The sequence below is a fragment of the Lissotriton vulgaris genome, chromosome 1_2 (assembly GCF_964263255.1).
Source record: "Lissotriton vulgaris chromosome 1_2, aLisVul1.2, whole genome shotgun sequence".
Classification (NCBI taxonomy): domain Eukaryota; kingdom Metazoa; phylum Chordata; class Amphibia; order Caudata; family Salamandridae; genus Lissotriton; species Lissotriton vulgaris.
In genome coordinates this window covers 248,500,548-248,523,498 of record NC_141686.1, presented here as the reverse complement: position 1 = coordinate 248,523,498, position 22,951 = coordinate 248,500,548, and the positions used below count along the sequence as shown (strand labels likewise).

The 22,951-nt window shown below is 49.0% G+C and overlaps 1 long non-coding RNA gene across 1 annotated transcript; it reads left to right on the top strand.

Annotated features, from left to right (window-relative positions):
- Positions 1–11,995: 11,995 nt before the first annotated feature.
- Positions 11,996–21,397, top strand: LOC147736425 (uncharacterized). The gene is made up of 2 exons (XR_015307554.1): positions 11,996–13,522; positions 18,393–21,397. It is a non-coding gene; the product is annotated as an uncharacterized LOC147736425 (long non-coding RNA).
- Positions 21,398–22,951: the final 1,554 nt, after the last annotated feature.

Sequence of the window (22,951 nt, the reverse complement as noted above, 5' to 3'; positions counted from 1 at the left end):
CGTCACTCACCATAGCCCTATATTCAGACTGTTTAAGGGCCAGAGAGTGTAGTCCCTCAGGTGTGACCCCAGACTCCATCTGTTCCTCCAACTCAGTGATTTCATTTTCCAGGCCCACCACTTCCGCATTTTTGCGCTTCCTTTCGCTAGCAATCAAGGATAGGGTTTGGCCACGGATCACAGTTTTATAAGCCTCCCACAAGGAGACAGGGGGGGACACCGAACCCTCATTCTCAGCAAAGTAGTAATCCATACACTTAACCACCTCCGTTCTAATCTTGGGATTACGAAGGTGCCTGGGGTTGATCGGGTCGATCCGGCCCCCGGCCCCCAGTTGTGTATCAATAGTAAGCCAGAGTGGAGAGTGGGTTGAAATCCCCCTAGCCAAATGCCTGATTTCCCGTACAGAGACCATCTGCACCGCTGGTACGAGGATATAATCAAGTCTCGAGAGACTCCCATGAGCTCCCGAATAGAAAGTATACTGGAGCTGTCCAGGGTGCAGTAGCCTCCAACAATCAACTAGACCCAACGTGTTCAAGAAACTCCCCAGCCATAGCTGCGACGCAGGCATGAGTCTGGGGGGCTACGGTCCTCATCCCCACTGACTACTGAATTAAAATCGCCACCCACAACCAACATGCCATCAGGAAACCCCAGGATCACCCTGCCCAAGTCAGCAAATGTGGTGGACTGTAGACCGGGCGGAACATACACAGACAAAATGGAGATCGTCTTCCCCTCCCACCAACCCGTAATAGCCGCATAGTGGCCTCTATCGTCCAGCACCGTGTCGTCTATCTCCAGGGGGAGGGAGTTCCTGACCAGGACACCCGCCCCCTCGACCCAGTGGTAAATCCAAAATGGGCCACCAAATGGTAGCCCCGCCTATTCAGTGCATGGCACGTATTTCCTACTAAATGTGTCTCCTGGAGTAACACTATATCTGGGGAGCATCGCTTCATATATTGCAGAACTATCCCCCGTTTTATCCTATCACCAAGACCGTTAATGTTCCAGCTCAGCACCCTCAGCCCCCACCCCCCATCCCAGTAATGAACACTCTGCCTCCCCCGCCACGAAACAGGCACATAGGAAAAAATCTGAAACAAAGCGCAGCCTCGATACAAACAAAAAAGAAAAGACCCCCCACCACCCCCAATGGAACCCTCAAAGCACACCCCAACCCTGCACCCCTGTGGTAGACCTTGGAGCGGCTCCCAGCTTGGGCTTTCCACCAGGGACTCTATGAGCACGCTCTACCGTGAAAAGTTACTGAGGCCCTTTGGTGCCAGATGTTTTAGAAGAAAGGTCTTCCACCAGAAGGTCTGTAGACACGTCCGCGGAGTTCTCCGGAACACCTACAATGCGGACGTTGTTGCGCCTGGCCCGGCTCTCTAAATCATCCAGCCGGCGGGCAAACAAGTCATTGGAAGTCCGGAGATTGCGAACTTCGGTCTGGAGATCCGAGACATCCGTGGTCAGGCTTGTGGTCTTCATGTCCAGGGACTTAACCCGCTCATTGGTTTTCCCCAAGTCCGTCCTAATAAGATTGACTTTGATCGCCACCGTGTCTATCTTAGCTGCCAGGGTTTCACACTGCTGACCCATAGTTGTTCTAACACTTGCGATGGCGCCCATAACATCCTTCAAAGTCGGCTCTTCAATTGTAGGAGGACCATCGCCAGTCTCCTCAAGGACCTTGCTCGTTCCGCCTGGGGATCCTTTAGGGCGAGTAAAGCGATCTATGGTCTGGGATTGAGTAAACCCTCCTCTGTATGAGCCCCTGGTGGCCCGCTTCTCGGCGTCCGTCTTGCCAGCCATGATGGGCGACGAGCTCTGACGGAACCGTTGGGATCTGGTCAGAATGATTTCCTTTGCGGCAAGCCTGTAGAGGCGAGAGGGTGAGGATTAAAAGCAAGTGTAGGACTGGCAGCAGAATCAGGTCAGCCGTGCAGATCGGCAGCAAATCGCCGTCAACAATGACCAAGAGCGAAACCGAAAGTACCACAGGGGCAGTGGACGTATCACACCAGCCGTTGTTGTTCAATTGCCACCTGGGTACCTCGGGGACTCAAGCCTGTGGATGGTCTACGATATAGGTCGCAAATTTCAAAGCTCAGTAAGTCCGGTTCTGGGTGGCCAAATCGATTTTTGAAAAAAAGTTGTTGTATCAGCAGGGCATCAGCAAAAGGTACCCGTCGTCCAAATCAGGATGCTTTGCAGGATAGATGCGGAAGGCGGAAAGGGTCTCGGGAGCCCTGTGCTCACGCGTCCATCTTGGAAACGCGCGAAACTCCTCCCCCCTTTTTTCTCTTTCTTGCAACTACATGATTGGATACACTTTTGGTATTTGTATATTTTGATTTACGGGTATGTCTGACCAGCGCAGCGTTGCCTCCCCCCATGGCGGATGCCTTTGTATCTTTGGTTCTTGTTTTTTTTTGGTTACGTTGCATTTCTCTTCTGCTAATTCAGCGACGAGTACAATGTCTCTCATGTTGCTACGATCATTATGGGTGTGCCTCTGTGGGGTTGATGTGAGGCTGTGTGGGGGGTGATGGGAGGGGTTTGTTTTGTTTACTGTTATTGGCTATTGTTACAGTTCTCATTATGCATCTAAGTTCCGAAAGATTGGCACACAATCTAGAACAGAAGAGTTGTGGTTTCCCAAATGGCCAAGCTAGGTCTCCAGTCTGGCCCATCCAGGCTTTCCTTGATGTCTTGGAATGTTAGAGGTCTGAACGATAATAGGAAACGCAGACAATTATATCTCTAGGCACGAGGTTGATATTGTTTTCCTGCAGGTACCACATCTGGCCCCTTCTGATTCATCGTCACTTGCCAGGAGTTGGGGCTCCCATCGTTTTTTTTGCACTTCAGCAGATATTCAAGAGGGGTAGCCATTCCTATTCATAAGGATGTACCATTTGCTTTATCCTCTAACTAGCAGCCCGTCCCGACGTTGTCCAGGTATGAATTGCTGCTGTCAGTAGTATATTGTTTTGTAGGATTTCGTTTTGATAGCATTTCTTATCTGTGACAGGCCTGTGAAACGCTCCGATTCACAGTGCACTGCTAATGCACTTAAGCGCGTTTAGTAGTTTGTGAACTCGAGTTTCCCTACATTATTTTTCCTTGCAATATTATATAGCGCGAACTCGACAACATGGCATGAGCACAATTTACATTTCAGAAGAACACATTCATTTGTGGTAGGCACGGGGAGACAAAGTGATTTGCCTGGAATCACAGGATGTTGAGCTGATGCCGAGATTCGAACGCAGCTCCCCAGCTCTAAAGTTCGCAATTCTAGAACTTGTGGCGGGAGGTGTGTCTAAAAGTGTATGCCAGTGCTGGCCATCAATGAGAGAGACCTGTGCATTTTTCAAATGGGTGGTGAAAAAAATATGAGTATGTTGCTGGAGATGTGGGCCGCCGTGCCACATGTACTTACCGGGGGAGGGTAAACACCAATTATTCCGCAACTTTCTTTCCGCATACCATCACTCCGCATACTTTAATTACGAAAGTACCATGACTCCGCAATGCCGTTATAACGCATAGCATTACATTTTATATGCTTTTACCACTCATACAATTTTAAGGGTTCAGGGCAAGGTTTGGGTTTTGGGGTACAGTGGTATTCTTAGGGTTCATGGCTAGGTTTGGGTTTTGGGGTACAGGGGTATTTTTAGGGTTCAGGGTTAGGTTTTGGTTTTGAGGTACAGGGGTATTTATAGGGTTCAGGGCTAGGTTTGAGTTTTGGGGTGCCGGGGTATTTTTAGGGTTCAGGGGTAGGTTTGGGTTTTGGGGTACAGGGGTATTTTAAGGGTTCGGGCTAGGTTTGGGTTTTGGGGTACAGAGGTATTTTTGGGTTCAGGGGTAGGTTTGGTTTTTGGGGTACAGGGCTATTTTTAGGATTTAGGTATAGGTTTGGGTTTTGGGGTACAGGGTATATTTATAGGGTTAAAATGGGTTAGTGTTTAAGGGTGTTGGGGTTTTTTAAGGAGTAAGGGCGGGTTATGATTATGGGGTGCAGGGGTATTTAAAGGGAGCAGGGTGGGATTAGCACACGATATGAGACATGGCATGAAGGGCGGAACGTACCACACGCCCCCAGCGTTTGTCACGCCCCCAGCTCACGCCAACAGCACAACGCAGACACGCCCATAAGGGACTACTTTGCTGGCACGGTTCTTTTACTTTTTAAATGTATATGGTGGGCGTCTGCATAGCCTATGTCCTTCTGCTGCAACTGCCCTTTCCAACGCTCTATTGGGTGTTGTGATTGGTGCTGGGGTTCCTGAGATTACCAGCCTCAAAGGTTTAGGCTCTCTCTTTATTATATTAAGTATGGATATAGTAGACAGGGAGGGCCGTTAATGTGATTGTTTCGGGCTCCCTCTTAGGACACAGGGTCACCTTAGTGGGGGTCTCTTGCCCCAACGTTGACACTCCCTCCTTCTTTCAAGACCTACAAGTGAAACTCCTCACACTTGACCCTGGCTTGTTGATTATTGGTGGGGACCTCCTCCTCTCCTGATACAAAAGCTAGGTCACGTTCCTTTCTGCTGGATTTACGCACTCACTTCTCCCTCGTTGATATAGAAGCACGACTACACCCACAACTCCCAGAGTACACGCACCACTCCAGATTCCACAACACCTGGACTAGAATTGATTACTGGCTCATCGCTCCTGGGGTCGCGGGTTGGGTCGAGAACCTTCTTACTCTCCAGCGCAAGCTCTCAGATCATTCTCCTATAATACTGAAGTTGAAGATTCCCCGACTGGGTGGGTATGAGAGGCAGTGGCGCTTCCCTGGGAGAGCATTGACTGACCCGGTGTTCACAGAGGCAATTCGACAAGCAATAGAGGACTACTTCGAACTAAACACGGGGTCTATGGAGTCTTGGGCAACTTTGTGGGAGGGGATTAAAGCGACTATTCGCAGTGTTTGTATCGCCAAACATGTGGGGACTTTAAGGGAGATCAGGTCCACGTTGCCCCGTATTGAAAAAGACATGTCAGCTCTAGATGACGAGTTATTGCGTAAACCATATAGAGACAGTGAGGCAAGGCACCTGTCATTATTAGTGAAGTTTCGTTAAGAAGCTGAAAGGGAGCTAAGGTTTCTGACCAGACAATACATGGAGCGGCAGTACGGAGAGGGGGATAGACCCGGTAAATTATTGGCACAATTACTCAGGCCCCAACACCACTCGTCTTATATCACTGAAATTATAGGCCAGCAGGGAGAGATGCTCTGTTCCATTCCAGAGATATGCAATACCTTCTTATCTTATTGCAAGAATCTATACACGTCTACTCTGTCCGGAGATCTGGAGGACCCGGGAGCATACTTAAATGAGATAGCTATGGTGTACCTTGAAAAATATATGCAGGTGTTCTTGGCCTCACCTATTACCCTAGATAGTATAACTGAAGCCATTGATGCACTTAGGGGCTCATCTGCTCCCGGCCTAGACGGCTTTTCCGCCGACTTCTACAAGGCTTACAAGGAGGATCTCGTTCCCCGATTGGTAGAGGCACTCGAATTGGGATGCCTGCCACCTACATTCAGACAGGTAGTCATAATTCTTCTCCCCAAACCAGGAAGGGACGCCACTTTGTGTAGCTCATACAGATCAATCAATCAATCAATCAATGACATTTATAGAGCGCACTACATACCCGTAGGGTCTCAAGGCGCTGGGGGGTGGGGGGGTGCCGCTACTGCTCGAACAGCCAGGTCTTCAGCTTCTTCCTGAAGGAGAGGTGGTCTTGGGTCAGGCGCAGGTCGGTCGGGAGGGAGTTCCAGGTCTTGGCGGCCAGGTAGGAGAAGGACCTTCCTCCTGTCATCGAGAAGACCGTCAAACAAGCAGATGGCCGCCTTCCTCGAGACGAACGGATCCCTCGACCCCTCACAGTCCGGCTTCCGAGCCAATCACAGCACCGAGACCGCCCTCATCGCCGCCACCGATGACATCCGAGCCCTGATGGACAATGGAGAAACAGCGGCCCTCATCCTCCTAGACCTCTCCGCGGCATTCGACACGGTCTGCCACCGCACCCTAGTACGGCGCCTCAGCAACATCGGAATCCAGGACAAGGCGCTGGAATGGATCATCTCCTTCCTCGACGGAAGAACACAGAGAGTCCGCCTACCACCGTACAAGTCAGAGGCCTCCGAAGTCATCTGCGGCGTCCCTCAAGGATCATCTCTGAGCCCCACCCTCTTCAACGTCTACATGAGCCCCCTCGCGGCCATCGTACGCAAACACAACCTCAGCATAATCTCCTACGCCGACGACACCCAGCTGATCCTCTCCCTGACCAACGACCCCGCCGCCGCCAGAGCCAACCTGCACGAAGGGATGAAAGAGGTAGCCGAGTGGATGACGACCAGCCGCCTGAAACTGAACTCGGACAAGACGGAGGTCCTCATCCTGGGCTCCTCACCCTCTGCCTGGGACGACTCCTGGTGGCCTCCCGCCCTGGGCACCGCACCCAAACCGACAGACCATGCACGCAACCTGGGCTTCATCCTGGACTCCTCCCTCTCCATGACCAGGCAAGTCAACAACGTCTCCTCGGCGTGCTTCAACATCCTACGCATGCTACGGAAGATCTTCTGGTGGATCCCCACCGAGACCAGGAAGACCGTCACCCAGGCCCTCGTCACCAGCCGACTGGACTACGGCAACGCCCTCTACGCCGGTACCACCGCCAAGCTCCAGAAGAGACTCCAGCGGATCCAGAACGCCTCAGCCAGACTCATCCTCGACATCCCACGAACCAGCCACATCTCCGGACATCTGAGAGACCTTCACTGGCTCCCCGTCAACAAAAGAATCACCTTCCGCCTCCTCACCCACGCACACAAAGCCCTACACGACCAAGGCCCGAGCTACCTCAACAGCCGAGTCAACTTCTACGCTCCCAAACGCCACCTCCGATCAGCCAACCACGCCCTCGCCGCCGTCCCCCGCATCCGAAGAGCGACTACAGGAGGAAGGTCCTTCTCCTACCTGGCCGCCAAGACCTGGAACTCCCTCCCTCCCGACCTGCGCCTGACCCAAGACCACCTCTCCTTCAGGAAGAAGCTGAAGACCTGGCTGTTCGAGCAGTAGCGGCACCCCCCCTCCCCACCCCCCCAGCGCCTTGAGACCCTACGGGTATGTAGCGCGCTTTACAAGTGTCATTGATTGATTGACTGTAGTCGCTCTTCGGATGCGGGGGACGGCGGCGAGGGCGTGGTTGGCTGATCGGAGGTGGCGTTTGGGAGCGTAGAAGTTGATTCGGCTGTTGAGGTAGATCGGGCCTTGGTCGTGTAGGGCTTTGTGTGCGTGGGTGAGGAGGCGGAAGGTGATTCTTTTGTTGACGGGGAGCCAGTGAAGGTGTCTCAGATGTCCGGAGATGTGGCTGGTTCGTGGGATGTCGAGGATGAGTCTGGCTGAGGCGTTCTGGATCCGCTGGAGTCTCTTCTGGAGCTTGGCGGTGGTACCGGCGTAGAGGGCGTTGCCGTAGTCCAGTCGGCTAGTGACGAGGGCCTGAGTGACGGTCTTCCTGGTCTCGGTGGGGATCCACCAGAAGATCTTCCGTAGCAGACCCCTCTCTTTATGAATCTTGACTATAAGATCTTGGCCAAGGTCATTGCCATTCGGCTCTCTCCGCTGATGGAGTCTATAATATCTCCGGCACAGTCCGGGTTTGTTCCTCATCGCTCAACCTCTTTGAATTTAAGGACCCTGTTTTCGGTTTTGCACCGCATAGACCCATCTACTCCGGCTGCCACCATCATTCTGGACGCAGAGAAGGCGTTTGATTCATTAGAATGGCCATTTTTTCTATCCATCATGAGGCGTATGGGTATGCCAGATTGCTTCATTTCTACAGTTGCCTCATTGTATACTTCCCCCATGGCCAGGTTACCCCTGAACGGCACTATAACGGAGCAATTTCCCTGACACGTGGCACACGACAGGGGTGCCCGCTGTCCCCACTACTTTTTATCCTGGCGATGGACCCCTTGGTCCACCACTTCCAGGAAAACATCTGTTCCGTAGCCTCCAATTTCGTACTGGTCCGCTTTTGATCTCGCAATATGCGTACGACAGGATTCTGTATGTCAGAATGCCCCACATCAACCTGGAACCTCTTCTTTTAGAAATAACCCGCTTTGGCAAATTTTCTGGTCTACGCATTAATTGGCATTAGTCTCTCATTTTTCCACTTACCCTTAGTACCACTGAGTGGGACTGCCCGTTCCCACTTGAGTGGTGCAGCGACTCGGTCAAATATCTGGGGATACATGTCCACCTTGACACTCTGACCATCATTAGATTGAATTATGGCAATGCGTTGGACTTTTTGGAAGGCCAGATTGACCGTCGGATCCGCCTCCCTCTATCTATGGCCGGAAGGATCGCCATAATCAAAATAATTGTGCTCCCTCATTTTTTATACCTTTTTAACAACATTCCGACACCTCTCACTAAGATATTTTTCTCTCAGCTGCGTTCGCTGCTCCTGCGGCTGGTCTGGGGAGACAAGAATCCACAGGTTTCATGGCGGGTACTCACTCTCCCATACGAGAGGGGTGGCTTGATTTTTATTTGGATTTTTTAGTCGCACAATGCTTGTTCGCATATTTCTGATTCCACCTGGATGCCCGCATATTATATTTAAAACCTGAAGCCAACCTGGTCCCACCCGGATCATTCTCCACGGTTCTTCTTAAGGGGTTCCCCCGAGACCCACAAGACATACAAACCGCGTCATCTACCTGTTGGGCGTGGGATAAAATGCACAGACTTCTCGGCCTGGACCAACTGTATTCTCCTGCCCTTCCTCTGCCCAATGCACATTGGCTTCCTATTACCGAGGAGGCAGTGGTCAAAGACACCTTAACCAAATTTAACATCTGCTCTATTGGCGATCTTTTCCCTGAAGGACATGCTTTCTCCATAACGGATGACCCCCGTTTTTCTGACCACTCCTTCGTGTTGACCAGACTGCGTTCCATGATGTGTGCAACGTTCCCCACATTTCCACTCGCCCCTGAAGAGGCCCCCCCCTCACACTTGTAATCCTGCACCCTGTGGGAACACACCTGGTCGCTAGATTGTAGAGATTATGCAGCGCATCACTTCCCGCCCTAGACACTAAGGTACGCACAGCTTGTGAGGAAGATTTGGGAAAACCTATATCGGACGACCAATGGGCTCGGTGCTGCAAAGCTAGGCGGGAAGTTTCTATAAATAGCAGGCATAAACTCATCCACTTTAAGTTCCTGCATAGGCTATATCACACTCCAGCGCTATCTCACAGGATTGACCCTGGTCGCCCCCATCAGTGCCCCAAATGCAAGGCCCCCCATGCCGACTTTGCCCACCCATCTTGGACCTGTCCTCTGTTGCATGAATATTGGTCTTGTGTATCAAGAGGGAGAGAGAGGACCAGATAGCTAGTCCAAATCCCCGAGTTTATATGAGGTTAATCAAAAGGAGACTAGCTGAGTAAGAGGGGGTTTTATTTAACCAAAATAATTTTTTTTTTTTTTCATAACCGTATTTATTGAGAGTTCAGGCAAGCATCAATACAGTTCTCCACAATCAGGAGGATACTGTCAGTAATATGCAGGTAGTAGCATGACCAGGAACCCAAATTTTAGGAAACAATCCCCACCCCACCCCCTGCCCCACCAACCCCCTGAAATACACCCAAACACCCTTCCCCAACTACCCATCCCTTATCCCACCCTAACCCAGTGCACGTGTTCACAAAATAGCAACGACAGATGTAAGGCAATGCAGGTGTCGGTCAACAACCTAAGTCACAGGGTCCACATCGGGAGGTAGCACATCATCAATGTCAACCGGAGGGTCCAGGGTAAGCCCCCTGTAGTCGGCCCACCGCTTCCAGATTTTATAGTGTTTCTGGGGGCACCCCCTGGCCTCAAATACAGGTAATTCCAGCCCCATGAGAAAGTCTAATCCCGCCTTCCAGGCGCTGAGTGGGGGGGCACGTTCACTCTTCCAAGCCTTTGCCAGATCCCGTTTAGCCACCACCAGCCCCAATAACAAAAGATGTTGTTTGTAAATGTTGCCCCCAACGTTCTCCAGGACATGGAGGGGGCCCAGTCTAGGTGTACGAGGGAGGTCCCACCCCAGGACCTCCGATAGGCAGTTCCAGACCCCATTCCAAAATCTGGTCAGGCCCCCACAAGACCACACCGTGTGTAAGAGTGTCCCCCTTTCAGCTCCACACCTCAGGCACTCCGGGGCGGCAATAAGGCCCGCTCTCCACAATCTTTCCCTAGTGTAGTATGCCCTGTGAAGGTATTTAAACTGAATAAATCTGAGGCGGACAGCTATAGCAGCCCCACGGGGGATTCAAGGGCCTCACGCCAGTCATCCTCATCCAAGGGGCCAACATCAGTCTCCCAGGAGGCCTTCAGTGTCAGGAGGGAAGAGGAGCAGTGCGTAACCAGGGAGCGGTATATTTGAGAAGCCTTCTTGTCGCCCAGGTCCCCCATAAAAAGTTTGGCTTCAATGGGGCTAAAGTCAGGAAGTTGGTCCATACCCACCAGGCTAGGGCTGAGGGCATGGCGGAACTGGAGGTACCTGAAAAATTGGGACTTGGGCATATGAAATTCGGAGCTAAGGTCCTGGAAGGATTTAAGTGTAGTCCCGGTGAGGACATGACCGAGGGAGGAAATTACGATCGCGTCCCAGCCTCCAAAACCTGACAGGGAAGCTAGTGCCGGAAGCAAACCATTATTCCACAGCGGAGTCTCAGCGGTCAATCTGCCCCACCAACCCATGCGGCGCAAAGCTTGTCTCCAGATCGCGAAGACCACCTGGGTGACCTGTGGCAGCATCCTCCTCCGTCCGGCCGAGTACAGTAAGGTATGGAGCGTGGCGCCTCCCATCAGAGAGTGCTCTAATGCATAAACCGGGTCACTACGATCTCCATACCACCACTCATTGAGCACCAGAAGGTGGGAGGCCTGGTAATAGGACAGAAGATCAGTGGAAGCTAGTCCGCCACAGTATGTGGAGAGAAAGCATGTCCGCAGTGCCACCCTGGAAGCACCCCCGGCCCACAAAAACCGGCCAAGCACTGAGTTAACACGACGGAACCACTGCGGGTCAATCCTGTACGGGTGATTCTGCAGTTGGTAGAGAAGCCGTGGCAGGGCCACCAACTTAAAAATGGCGGATCTACCATATATATTGAGGGGCATGCGTGTCCAAGTCTTAACATCCATTTGAACCTTGTCCCACACTGGCTGCACGTTCCGATCCCACGCCACCGTAGCCGAGGCCGATAGGAAGATGCCCAGATATTTCAGGCCACCGACTGCCACTTGTAGGGTCGCGGCCCATGGGCATGTCACTGGTTCATCCCCCAGTACCCACAGGGTCGACTTGCGTGGATTGAGAAAGAGCCCCGACGCCTCACCAAACTCCCGCATCATATCCAGTATGCGAGGGCCTGTGCGGTGGAGGTCGGTCATGAAGAAAAGGACATCGTCCGCATACAAGGCGATGCGATCTGAGAGGTCCGCCCCCCACACAAAGCCCCGATATAGTGCGTCCCGGCGCACTCGGAAGGCCAGTGGCTCCATGGCCAATGCAAAAAGGTATGGGGAGAGGGGACACCCCTGACGAGTGCCCCTGGCAATGGTGAACCGCTCGGAGATTGCCCCAGAGACACGTACCGAGGCAGTTATGTCTTTATAGAGCAACTGACATAGGAGATGAACACCGGCCCCAAGTTGAGAAGCGGCAGAAGGGCAAAGAGATAGGTCCAGCTGACCGAATCGAACGCCCTATCAATGTCAGCGAGCAACAGCGCTGCCCGATCCCCGGTCGCCCCCACTGCGTCTATCGCGGCCTGTGCACGCCGAATGTTGTGTCTCGTCGCCCGGTGCGGCATAAAACCCGCCTGATCCGGGTGGACGAGGTCTGTAATATTGAGGAAATATAAATTTTATGGTCAAGTTATGTTCCCTATCGTAGACCCCAACGTCTCCATGTACGAGTTAAAGTGCATGTAACTTCCCTCCTGTGCCAGCTATGAAGACGCAAATACATTTGCGTCCAACGTTAACATGTCCTCTTTCAGATCCGCCATGAATGGAGCACTAATTCAGTTCCTAAGTATGCCGTGCCACCGTCTTTACATGGTGCACTTTCATGTTTTCATGGCTCTGGCGAAGGCCTGCCATCGAGCCTTTTCCTGATTTCTGCCATCAAGCTCATTTCTGTTTTCTGCCTCTGAAAACGGCAGCCCCCACCTGCATCTCTGAACTCTGCCTTCCTTCCTGCCAAGCAGCGCGGGGCCTGGCTCAGTCCGGCCTGCCTGCCAAGATGGTATTTTGCCTTTATGTTATCAGTTCTGCTCCGTGAATCCACATTCCTAGCTAACGAGTAGGATAAACATATCCTGCCTGCAATAGATACAGTCCAGTCTTTCCGTCTCCATGCAAGTGTATTACTGTACCAATTTCCATAGAAAACTCCAGTTACTTAAAGAAATATATGCATCTCCTAGCCTTAGTGACAAGTAACCTCTGTCCCGATAGCCTTTAGTTTCCAGCAACATGTACTCCAAACACAAGATACCAGATATGATTTAGGAACAAGTTGATCTGACCCACCAGACTTCTGTCTCTCCCCTCTAAGGCTAAATGTCAAGTCCCCTGCACCCTCCTGTTTACGTCAGTCACACGTCATGCTGCTGCGCACGCATCCTTGCTACAGATTCCTGCTGACACTGCAAGATTTCATTATGTCTCCACCCACTTATGACATTTCATGTGACGTTGTCTGGCACCCACCTCCGTGTACGCCCTAGTGCACGCCTTCTGATTACGTATTGCTACGCACATGTTTCCTATCTCGCCTCTCTCAGCTGTTACGCCTTCTGCATGAATGAACTATAAATATTGTACCTTGTTAATAAAGCATTGCTCTGTCCCTTCCTGAACCCCAGTGGTGAAAGGAACATGATATCCTGGTCCGGACCATACAATTCCATTTTATGGAATAAAACCCCTTAAAACTCAGATGCCACGGACTCTGTGTCTCTTATTTTGATTAAGCTATTTTATTGAACTTTACTGCATAGAAATTAAGTACCAGGTAATTTTATTTACCACATAAATTGGCACCCCAGATGGGACCCTCCCCCACCTTACGCGCCGGCGGTGCGTTGCAGGCCTAGTCCCCTGCCACAGCCGGACGGACACTCATGCGCATCCGCAGGATTTCCTGTAATCTCCCTCAGGCCAATGGAGGTGACCGAGACTGCGATCGACACCCAGACGAGGCGGTGAGGAGTGCGGAGGATCCCAACCCGAGTCTAGCCGAGAGAGTGCAAGGTCCGAGGTGTCTTGAGGCCCACCAGTTCCGAAGTTCCGAAGTATCTACGTCGCGAGTCGAGTCCAGTCCAGGGTTCAGTCCAGTCCAGTCCAGTTTCTGAGGCCTTCCGTTTTCTGTGCTTCCCGGTGAGTACCGTTGCTGGGGGAGTATCTAGACGGGTGTGTTACTATGCATCCGGTAAAGATGGGTTTGGGTACACAGATCCAGTCTGCACTGTTTAGCAGTGTATCTGTACTGTTTAGCAGTGCATCAAGAATTCCAGTCTGCACTGTTTAGCAGTGTATCTGTGCTGTTTAGCAGTACATCAAGTAAATGTTACTAGTTAATATGTGGTTTTCTGTTCGAAATGTTTAAATGTGTTTTAATGTCGTGGTATGAGTGATTGTTTGATCTGCATTACTGTGTATATTGTAATCATTGTGTTCAAGTTCAAGTAAGTATAAAGTGTTGAGTATTAAGTCCGAAAATGCCGCTGTTCAGTAAATTAAGACAGATAGGAACTAGAAAAGGGATTCTAGAAGAAGCAGTGCCTGTTCCACCTAGGGACACTCCAGGGCACTTTATGTACCACAAACATGGCTTAGATGCCATACTGTACTTAGACTTGTGGGTGGACTACACCAAGGAGTTAGAAGAGAAATATAGCTGGCCTGTTTCAGGAACATGGGATGCCGAGTGCATCATGAGAGTAGAAGAAGCTCTATGGAAAAAGAAATGAAGACCCTCACAGAAAGATGCCATTGAGTTATGGCGCAAAGAGTCACATAGGAGAACAGAGAAAGAAATTCATCAAACAGAGAGAACTAGACAAGGTCAAGGCAGAACAGGCTGATAGAGAAAAATGCCGTTGTTACTGGTCCTCTCAGAAGAACTAGCTAAAGTGACCCCCTCAGAAACACCCCGTAGGTCACGAGCGCCACCACCTGTACCCTTTAGAGTATGTAGAAAGAAGCAATTCCCCACTGTATATACGATCCAGAACCAGGAAAGGGCTCAATGCTCGTGATTTCACTAAGACTAGGAAGATTTGTGTAGTTTCTTGTAAATAGCTCCTTGTAAATATGGCTTGTGAGGAGCATATTCTCATTTAGACTTGTTGTGTTCCTTGTGCAATTTCGCCTTGGAAATATGCCTTGTGAAGAGCATGTCATTTTTGGACTTGTTGACTTTCTTGTAAATATGGCTTGTGAATAGCGCCATGTGGATATGGCTTGTACAGAGCATGTTATCATTGCGTTAGTCAGGAGAGAGCTGGATCTCTTTTCAAGTGCTTGGAGAAAATGTTTTGAATAAGGGTTAATTTCTTGGATTGATAAGGCAGTATTTGTTTTGACAAGGTGTTGAGGAATTTTAGCGTTTTTTGGTGTTTGGGGGGGGGGCGTGTTTTTGAGCGGAAATTCGTACCCGTTCCAGTTGAGGGATTTGGTTGCTTTTTGGTGAGGATTTAGGGAATAGCTTGAACTACTGTGATGCAAAGTTTGAAAAGGATCCGAGCTGTGGAAGTGGTGAAAAAAGCATGTTTTGTGCGGGGGTGCGATTTGCCATGTTATCCAATGGGCGTATTCAGTTTGCAGATTGAATGGTAAAATGTTGCATGGAGGGTAAAGGAGTGTTTTTGTGAAGGGTTTTGTCTTGGAATACTTGATTTAATGTGTTTAGCTCAGAAGACGGTAAAGTTGTAAATAGACCAGTCGAATTGAGATAAGGGTTTTGCACAGAGAGTGCTTAGATGTTTTCAGGGTTGACAAGAAAATATAAATCAGACCCTTCATAGAATGCGTTTTTATTAGTGTAATAGAACAGTGTGTTTTTTAAATAGGAATGTTTCTACAGAATATTTTTTTCCCAATGTGTCCCCTACATTAGTTTAATTTGCATTTAGTTTTAAGACTGACCTATGTACTTTGACAGGCTGCTTCAATTGATGTGTACCCACTTAAATTAGAAAACATGGCCTTTTGAAAAAGTATGAATCCTGGCCCTCTTAATAGGTAGAATAGATACGTTTGCACACTTACTTATGAAAATATTGGTTATGCAATGCAGAATTAAGGAGTTCGACATGTTATTTTCAAAAAAAAAAAAAAAGAGTAAAATATGGTGTGTTTCCATGCCATGAATGTTTTGTTTCCCTTGCAGCTAGTAGCAGTACAGAATTATTTTTAAAATGCTAGCATGTCACTCAGTTACAGAAAAATATATGTCTTTATTAATTTACTTTTTAACACGTTTTAAAGGTTTGCTTCAGTTAAAGTTAGAAAAGCTCTGGCCTGGGAAGAGATATGTTATGACGTACAAGGAATGTGTTTTTAACCTTGAGACAATCCGTCCGAGGCCTTTGGCCTGGTTCCCAGTAAATGATGTTTATATAAAGGGAGGGCTACTCCCTCTTGAAGCAAGCAGTGCCTGTCTTGGCCATCCTCCAATTCTTTTCCGCGGACAATTATTGGCTGTTCTCCAGCTGAGCCAGGCAGCATTTTTTCTCTATGTTTATGTAAGGGAGGGGTCAAGTTGATCTTCCTCACAGTCAGTACTAAAAGCTTCATTGACTTCAGATAAGGCATGCTTGCAAATGAATAGTTTTTCCCTCAGTAGTGTAAACAGGATAATTGGCAGAAGCTTTGCTCCTGCCATGAGATCAACATTTGGCAGTCATTCAATTTTAGATCGCAATGAAGCTCGGCTGCTACTTGATTATGCTTGGATCAGATTCAAGCTCCGAGCGCGAACATAATTCTAGAGGGAGGGGCTGTTTCTCAAAGGAGTATCGAGGCTCCAGCCTCCTGTCTATGACAAGTTTAGTTTGGGTTTATTCAAATACATTTAGAGAGCGTATTGTAGGTAGTATGGTCATACATGATCTAGAGTAGGATTTATTGTAAATTTGCAGAGGTTTTGGAAAGAGGTTCCCCAATATAAAATAGTGCTTTTGAATTGAGAAGTCATTTTTATTTATTTATTTATGTTAACATAATTATTTTTGCTGGATTTATGACTGTGATCCCTAGCATTTACAGTCAGACACTACAGACAGCTAGACGGTGTTTACATGCCTACCAACATAAACGTCATTCTAATTTCAGCAGGATCAGAACCAGACTGTGACATTGCATCTCTGAGAGTCTTGCACTTTCTGTGTAAAGCAAGTGGTGTACAACACTTGCTTTCCAAGGAGGGTATACAGCTAACACGGTAGACAGCTAACACAAGAATCATACAGCTCATTACTAGCCTGTCACAGCCCAGAACACAGAAGGAGGTACAAGCTTTTATAGGCCTCACTTCTTACTGCAGACAATGGATCCGTCAGTATGCATTTCTAGCTAAGCCACTTATACAGTTGACAACACAGGAGGCAGCGTCATCGACTGTCCTCCCTTGGACTCAGGAACATACACAGGCTTTTGACGAATTAAAGAAAGCATAATGTTAAGGACCAGTTTTAGCGACACCATGTTACAGCAAACCTTTTACACTTTTTGTCACAGAACGTGAGGGAACTGCATTATCAGTCCTCACTCAAGACCAAGCAGGGTCACACAAACCGTGTGCCTATTTTTCAAGTACATTGGATCCAGTAGCACAGGCCTTGCCTGCGTGTTTAAAATCAGTGGCAGCTACAGCCTTAGCAATCAGACAGAGCGATTCAATTGTATTAGGACACCCTCTGACAGTACAAGTTCCACATTCTGTAGAGGTTCTTTTAAACAGAACCCAGACACAACACTTGACTATAGCATGACTGACAGGTTATGAATTAACATTATTTCAGCCACACATAGAAATCAGACGCTATAACACATTAAATCCAGCTACACTTTTGCCATTAAATATGACAGACCCTTTGGCACATGATTGTGTCGAAGTCATTACCATCACGACGAAACTCAGACAAGACTTGACAGGCACCGCGTTACCAGATCCAGACCTGACACTTTATGTGGATGGTTCATGTATGAGAACAAGTACAGGAGAGTTAGTGGCTGCATATGCAGTAACAACAGAAACTGATGTCATAGAAACACATCATATTGACACCCTGTCAGCCCAAGCAGCAGAGCTCATTGCTCTGACCCAAGCCTGTATTCTAGCCAAGAACAAGAAAGTTAACATATATACAGATCCCCGTTATGCATTTGGAGTCGTACAAGACTTCGGTGTACTCTGACAAGAAAGAGGTTTCCTGACCTCACATGGGGCCAAGATCCAGCACGGTCCCCTCATTCAAGCTCTGTTAGAAGCAATACATTTGCCTACAGCAATAGCCATTATGAAGTGTAAAGCACATATTAAAGTCACTGACAACATTTCCCAGGGCAACGACCTGGCAGACCGAACAGCCAAGCTTACAGCACAGACTCACACACCTGACTTGACAAAGACAATAGTCCCGACGCCAACTCATTGCATGACAGTTAAGGATCCCGCCCTAGATGTAATTGACATACAGACACATGCTACACCAGACGAAATGAAGAAATGGACTGAACTAGGAGGGATCCAGACAGAATAGGGATGGATGACGAAGGGAAAAGCCACATGGTTTCTCCCCGACTCTATGGTTCAAGTTATCATTAACACAGCACATAGTCCTGTACATTTAGGAGAAAAAAGCCATGTTAGACAGTATTCAAAACCTTTGGTTCAATAAACATTTACGAGCAGCAGCAAAACAGAAAGTGCGTACTTGCATGATCTGTTGTCAGTTCAACCCAGGTAAAGGCATTCCGGTGGAACAAGGTGGATTCCATCCTCCTGACCACCCTTTTGAGTTCCTCCAGATGGATTATATCCAAATGAACAAATTAGTGTGTGCATGGACAGAAGCGTACCCAGTCCCAGATTATACTACAGCAAGCCTTGTAGAAAGCCATAATCAGTCCATTCCAGAACAGGCCTATCTCCTATGCCAAGATAATATCTGATGTTGACAATAACATGCTGACAGATTACCTAGCTTCCTTGATATCTGCACTACTCTCTCTTCATTCACAGGTTGCCTCCGCCCTCCCTGACAACACCCAAGTCCAGGAGCCTGCCATAGTCCCTGGAGATGTTATCTATGAGCGGAACTTTGAACCGATCAAGCCCCCTTAAGCCGCATTGGAGGACGCCGAAGCCTGTGCTACACACCACAAGGACTGCTATGGACAATTTGGAACTTTCTCTTTGCCCAAATCTTTGATAACACCCAAAAGACTGCCTTGAAACCAGTGACTCAAAACCCCCTTTTCGAGAAAAACTCTGCATCAGGAGTATTAATCCAAATTACGATCTAGCAAGTCAGACAGTTTAATTGTTTAAGTCCTCCCCTAGGTGAATCGGTTAAATTAGTTTCTGACATGTATCCCCTAGATCGAGATAGAGAGAGAGATAGACAAAGACAACAAAAGAAGCGTGCATATTGTAAATTACTTCGTAGTCACTGTATAGTGACGTTACTGATTATGTTTTTCCTAAGTCTTCTGATTATTGCTGCTAGTATCTTGCTGCACATCTACTACCCTATTTTCAAGCATGTACAATCTGCTTACAACGTCACTGCTGAACATTCTTTTAGTAAATTACCCCCTCACGAATTATCTTACAGACTTGCGCTGCGCAACAACACTTTCATTAGTATGTTACACCATTCCCATCAGACCAGCAATGCTACCAATTGTTGGATATGTGGCCGACTCCCTCCCTATCAGAAGTACAAGGGAGTTCTGCCCCTCTTTCTGTACCCGTTCACACACAATGGCACCTGTGGTGCATGGTTTAGTCTAATTAATTCCGTAGATTCTGATTCCATAGTTTACCAAGGCAATTGGGTATGGGGTAATCTGAACACTGTTCTGCACAAAGTATGTTTCCCTGACAAGGAGGGTCTTCCCAAAAGGACAGGGACCGATCTAGAAAACGAAGTATAAGGATTAGGTAACTTTACAATTAACCTCATGATTCTCAGTGTTGAATCCGAAGTAGAACTAGTCTTGCCCGCCATGTCCGTACTTCCAGTTAAAGGTGAATTATGTGTCAGAAAAAATGGTTCAGTACACCTAGGACATAGTGAATGTACTACTGTGATCGAATTCAGTGATAATGGCAAGTCTACTTTAAAGCTTCACGTCATTCCTACTTCGTTTGTGGTCATACCGCATATATACGTTTACCTCTAGATTGGGATGGAACTTGTTACATTGCATTCCTTCTGCCACCAGTATTTCTAGCTCCACCTGATTACCATAGAAATTCCCGACTCATACAGACTCGACACAAGAGAGTACTCCCGATTATACTGAAACGGCATGGGAGCAATACACAGACTTTAATAGAGGATTCTTCTTCTTCATAGGTCCTATCCAGAATAGTAAACTCATTCGTAGATTGACCAGAACTCTCGAAGCAGTAGTGAATGAAACTACCTCTGCCCTAGGTAACGTAACAGAAGAACAGTCTGCTATGAGACTCGTAGTTCTTCAAAATGGTCTTATCCTTGAAGTCATCCTGGCCGATAGGGGCGGGGCTTGTACCGTCATCCACTCGAGCTGTTGCATTTTCATTCCAGACAACGCACCATCGGTTTACAAAGCCATCACTAGGCTTCACGAAATAGTTCATCTGATACATCAGAATCCAGGCTCCTGGACATGGTCCGGTTGGTTCTGGAATGTAATCTCTGCATGGGGATGGAAAGTACTGTCATTTCTAGGTATCATATTGCTCATAGTATTCAGTTGTTGCCTATGTCTACAATGTGGGCCGGCGATATGCGGCTTGTGCGCCACATCATGTATTCCCCATTCAAGTTCAAGTTCAAATTCCCGTCAGAAAAAGGAAGAGCAAATGATGTTATATGAACAAGTAGATGGATTAATGAAGATTGATATATCATGAAGGGTCCCGTAGGGAACAAGGAGGGAATGAGGAAATATAAATTTTATGGTCAAGTTATGTTCCCTATCGTAGACCCCAACGTCTCCATGTACGAGTTAAAGTGCATGTAACTTCCCTCCTGTGCCAGCTATGAAGACGCAAATACATTTGCGTCCAACGTTAACATGTCCTCTTTCAGATCCGCCATGAATGGAGCACTAATTCAGTTCCTAAGTATGCCGTGCCACCGTCTTTACATGGTGCACTTTCATGTTTTCATGGCTCTGGCGAAGGCCTGCCATCGAGCCTTTTCCTGATTTCTGCCATCAAGCTCATTTCTGTTTTCTGCCTCTGAAAACGGCAGCCCCCACCTGCATCTCTGAACTCTGCCTTCCTTCCTGCCAAGCAGCGCGGGGCCTGGCTCAGTCCGGCCTGCCTGCCAAGATGGTATTTTGCCTTTATGTTATCAGTTCTGCTCCGTGAATCCACATTCCTAGCTAACGAGTAGGATAAACATATCCTGCCTGCAATAGATACAGTCCAGTCTTTCCGTCTCCATGCAAGTGTATTACTGTACCAATTTCCATAGAAAACTCCAGTTACTTAAAGAAATATATGCATCTCCTAGCCTTAGTGACAAGTAACCTCTGTCCCGATAGCCTTTAGTTTCCAGCAACATGTACTCCAAACACAAGATACCAGATATGATTTAGGAACAAGTTGATCTGACCCACCAGACTTCTGTCTCTCCCCTCTAAGGCTAAATGTCAAGTCCCCTGCACCCTCCTGTTTACGTCAGTCACACGTCATGCTGCTGCGCACGCATCCTTGCTACAGATTCCTGCTGACACTGCAAGATTTCATTATGTCTCCACCCACTTATGACATTTCATGTGACGTTGTCTGGCACCCACCTCCGTGTACGCCCTAGTGCACGCCTTCTGATTACGTATTGCTACGCACATGTTTCCTATCTCGCCTCTCTCAGCTGTTACGCCTTCTGCATGAATGAACTATAAATATTGTACCTTGTTAATAAAGCATTGCTCTGTCCCTTCCTGAACCCCAGTGGTGAAAGGAACATGATATCCTGGTCCGGACCATACAATTCCATTTTATGGAATAAAACCCCTTAAAACTCAGATGCCACGGACTCTGTGTCTCTTATTTTGATTAAGCTATTTTATTGAACTTTACTGCATAGAAATTAAGTACCAGGTAATTTTATTTACCACAATATGCGGGAGCAGGCGGTTCGCCAGCGCTTTGGCCAGGAGCTTGGCTTCAAAATTGATCAAGGATATAGGGCGATAGGACTCGTGGCGGTCGGGGGGCCTACCCGGTTTTTGGAAGACCACAATTTCGGCCTCACGCCAGTCTGAGGGCAGGCTGCCACGCTCCTGCGCCAGTTCCAATGCCCGCCTGTAGTGCGGCCCAAGCTGCAAGTGGAATTTCTTATAGAATTCGCTGGGGAACCCACTCGGTCCCGGTGCCTTACCTACATTAAGTTGACCCAACGCATCACCCAGCTCTTCTGCCGTCAAGGGAAGGTCTAAGGCTTCCCGTACCTCGTCTGAGACCGCGCGAGGAGGGACATCCACCAGGAACCCCTCAATCGCCTCGGGTGAAAGACTCTCTCGAGAGGCGTACTGTTGCACATAATAGCGCGCGAAGCTCGCCGCAAGAACCGCAGGGTCCGTTATTACCGCTCCTGACTCGTCCGTAAGCCCAGGCAAGGTGATCGGTTGCATTGTTTGCTGACAGAGCCTATGAAGCATGGTGCAGGACTTGTCTCCCCATTGGTACACCCTGCTACGTGCAGCCAGCCACGCCTGGCGAGCCTCATCCATCAACACTGCAGCGTAGGATTGCTGCGCTTGTAGAAGCAGTCGCAGCGCCCTGTCATCACCCCCTCCCCGGTAACGCGTCTCCAGCACCTCCACCCGCTCTGCTGCTGTAACAATGCTCTCCTGCCGAGTCCGGCGGGCAGAAGCACACCAGGCAATGTCGACACTTCTCAGGGCGGGCTTCATGACCTCGCAGACCGTCACCGCGTCCACCCCCTCCGTGAGGTTGTCCTGCCAGTAGTGGGCAATTGCACTGCGCATATGCTGGGTGTAGGCCGGTCGCTGCAGATGCCACGAGGACATCCGCCACCGGAACGGTTGGCGTGCCTTGCACAGGTCAATCTGTACCGCTACAGGGGAGTGGTCGGACAGCCCGTGAGGCCGGATCGCAGCCCCTTTCACCCTGTCAAGGAAGGCCCCTGGCATCAACACACAATCCAAACGTGAGAGGGAGCCATGCACTGCTGAAACATACGTGTATTCCCGCTCCCTGGCATGCAGATGCCTCCATACGTCCACCCATCCCAGTCCATCGATCATTGCATTCAGCCGCGTAGGCGAGGCCGCAGCCGCGACCCCCTGTACCCTCTGCCTGTCCAGACTCATGTCCACAACATCATTCCAGTCACCTTCAATCACTGCCAGGGAGTGGGGAATCTCAGTCCACAAGTCAAACAGTTTCTCCGCCAGGGACCACTGCAGCGGGGGAGGGGCATACACACTGCCAAACACTACTGGTTCTGCTCCAATCCCCCCCTGCACAAACACAAACCGACCCTGGGGATCAAACCAGTGACGCTCATGAGTATAGGACAGCCGCCTGTGAACAAGAATGGCCACCCCCCTCGA